The 3,412-nt window shown below is 42.1% G+C and overlaps 1 protein-coding gene across 1 annotated transcript in view; it reads right to left on the reverse strand.

The window, feature by feature from the left end:
* HINT1 (histidine triad nucleotide binding protein 1) overlaps positions 1-3,412 on the reverse strand; it is a 15,786-nt gene that overhangs the window by 7,076 nt on the left and 5,298 nt on the right. The gene's annotated exons all lie outside the window — the stretch shown is intronic.

Below are 3,412 nucleotides of genomic sequence, written 5' to 3' on the forward strand. Positions count from 1 at the left end.
CATCACTTGCTTTACAGACACTACTAGGAAAAGTGAGATAATGTGACTGAAAAGATAGTGCAGGGCCCTCCCTGGTGGCGCAGCGGGTTAAAGCACAGCACTAAGAAGCTAAAGTCACTGCAGCATGAGTTCGACCCCCGTCCCGGAGGTGACCCACATGGCGCGGCAGACCTCTCCTGTCCTGCCCACTGCTCCCCTCAGCAGTGTACCTCGATGATCTGCCTGTTCTGCTCCCCACTCTTCCCCTGGTGATGTGTACTTCGTCAGTCGGCTTGTTCAGGTCCCCACTCTGTCATTCTGTCTCTGATGAATTCTCTGGCTGCCCCTGCACCTCTGGCCTGTACCCCGGTTCTGTATACAGAAATAAATAAATCTTTAAAACAAACAAACAAACAAACAAAAGATAGTGCAAGTAGTGCTGAGTTCATGTGCCGACTTACAACACCCTAACACTTCTCGGCTACACAAGGTCTAGCTATTGGAGTGAACTTGTGATAGATACACTTGTGGGAAACTCATTGATAAATACCTGAAAATTATAATGCAATATTCCTTCAAATTGTTTTAAGTGTTGGCTGGCAATTAAGCCCTCCTTGCATCAGTTGTTTTCTTCGTCTAGGATGGTTCTCAGTCTTGACTATATGTTAAAATCATTTGGGGACCTCTTTAAAAATCCCGGTGAACCCAGCAACACCCCAGAGCAATTAAATTAGACTCTCCAGGGGTGAGACCCAGGCATTGGTAGTTTGTAAATCTCCCTAAACTGCTACAAGGAATTTTTCCCAGCAGTTATCAACAAAATGCCAGATGTCTCACGTTAAAAAAATGAAACTTTCCTTAATTTCCTATGCTCCTTCATATCATTGCACCTCTTTAAAAGTTTTCTGTAAAATTGTGCTAAGTTTCTCATTTTGCTTCTTTGAACCCATTTCTCTCTTTCAAGGTCATTAAGGATTCCACTTTCAAAATCCTGTAGGCCATTCCTGTCCTCATACTAGACCTGGTGGCATCGTTAATCACTGGTGCCCATTTCCTCGGTTCAGCAATAGTATTCACTCTGCCTCCCGGGATGTAGTGAGCCTCCTTTTCCAGACCTCCCCATCTGTTGCATCGTTGACCCTCCTTTCTAGCTAACAATCTCCACATGTCCTTAGTAAGAAAAATGATCTATACTTCTAGGACTGCCCTATATGATTAAACTTTGCCACTTTGTCTTGGCAAAATTGGTGGTCCCTTTTGGTACTTTTGCTATTAAAAGCATTACTGGGACAACTGCTGGGATTTAAGAGGGTGGTTCCCAGGGAAAGAGTAGGTGCCAGGTTTTCTGCCCCACCCAAAGGAGGGTAGAGCTGAGCAGGGTGGAGAAGCTGTTGAGGAGACTGGGGAAGGAAGAAGAATGGAGAGCAAGAGGCCGGGAGGAGGCACACAGTAGAGAGACATAAGAAGCAGCTGCACTTGCTTCTTGGTCCAGGACTGACTGAAACACATGTGGGTGAGGTTAACACCTGTGGGGAGGTTAACAATAGCAGCTTTGATCTTCATTTTCATTTTGCTCTTTCCTTCCAGACTTGTCTTTTTCTGACCCTTTTCTATGGATCCCCACTATAGGGACCAAGACTTGTGGCAGACTTTGGTCTTCAGGGGCCTTGCTTGGGCCAACCCTGTTTAGCCAGACATTTACCATGGATGTTTATCCACAGCTAGGTGCTTGATTTGAAAATTGTATTTCCCCCCTTTTCTGTATTATACACTAATTGTATTTTCTTTCCATTGAAGATTTTACACATTAGAGTATGTGTTTTCTTAATGTGGTGGATGACAGAACTTAATTTATAGTGGACAGGTTTGGGGATTTTGCAGTGCCCCTCTCCTGACCTGTAACAGATTTAATAATACCTATAAATTCGGTAACTTTTAAAGTAATGTTAATTTTCTCTCATAACCACAGCAAAATTACCAAAATCATTGCTCTATTGATGCCCTGCATTTAGCTTTCCAACATTTTCTGTGATACAATTGCTACTGGCTGTTAAAACGTACTTTGAGAACCACATAGAAGAAAATGTCTTTTTGTAGGAAAAGTACAACAAAGTTTAGGAGTATGGGGGTATCAGGTCTGCAACTGACTGTCAAATACTAGTGATAGCCCAAAAAAGTGTGTGTATGTGTGTGTGTGTGTGTGTGTGGAGAGAGAGAGAGAGAGAAAGACAAAGCAATTAAAATAAAAATATTATTGTTCCTGGGTGGAATGAAGGGCACCCCAGAATCTCCAAACATACCTGCTTTAAACGGATTCTTCTGTCTACATAAAGACAAAGCATACTCTGTAAGACTTTCAATAGAGGGGCCTCCCTGGTCTCGCAAAGGTTTAAGTCTCAGCACTATGAAGCCAACAGCAGTCACTGCAGCATGAGTTTGATCCATGGCCAAGGAACTAACCCACATTGTACAGCGGACCTCTTGTCCCACCCATTGCTTCCCTCAGCAGTGTATTTCAGTACATCTACATGTTTTACTCCCTACTCTGTCTCTGGTGAAAACTCTCACATGCCCCCACACACACCTCTGGCCTACACCCCAGCTACTTTATACATAAATAAAATCCTTTTTTAAAAAAACTTTATTATAATTAGTGTGCGAAAACGAGAACAGAAAGAATATTGTTTCCCTATGAAATACCCAAAGTTACTCATCCCCTCGTGGATAATTGCCCCACCAAACAGGGTTGACCCAAAGCAGGGCCACTAAGACTCAAAAGCCTGCCACAAGTCTCCTGACTTGGAACCTCAGGCAAAGGGCAGAAGGACCAGCATGTCTAGAAGGAAAAGAACAAAATCAAAACCCAAAACATGATAAAAGCTGCCATTGTCTGTCTCCCCATAGGTCTCCACACACATATCAGTCTTTCAGGTGTCTCCTTCCATGTCCCACACGTCCCTGATACAAGTCCAAGGCCAAAAAAGCAAACATATCTTCTTTTTCACATCTCTGCTCCATGTGCTTCTTGGTACTCAGCACCACTCTTTAATAGGTAGGACAGGAAACCTGGAATTCCCCCTCTCTATGGTAATTACATTGTTATATTAATGTTTGGGGAATATGAGTGAAAGGTATATATGTACCGGTTCTATCATCCTTCCAACTTGTGTCTAAGATTGAAATTTTCAAAAGAAATAATATGAATAACAAATAATAAATTAGTGCAATAAATTAGTGTAGTCACCTTACACTAATTCTGAAACTAAACCATCTCAAGACTGATAACAACCCAGTATTTATCTCCTGATTTCTCTCCTTCAGTTTCAGATTGATCTATGGTATGTATTACTGCCTACACATCACATCCACTTGATGTCTGCCAGGCACTTCAAATTTATTTTTACTCCTTCTAAAACAGACAAAAAAAAAAAAA

This window comes from Condylura cristata, unplaced genomic scaffold (genome assembly GCF_000260355.1).
Source record: "Condylura cristata isolate star-nosed mole 26May11 unplaced genomic scaffold, ConCri1.0 scaffold00021, whole genome shotgun sequence".
Classification (NCBI taxonomy): Eukaryota; Metazoa; Chordata; class Mammalia; order Eulipotyphla; family Talpidae; genus Condylura; species Condylura cristata.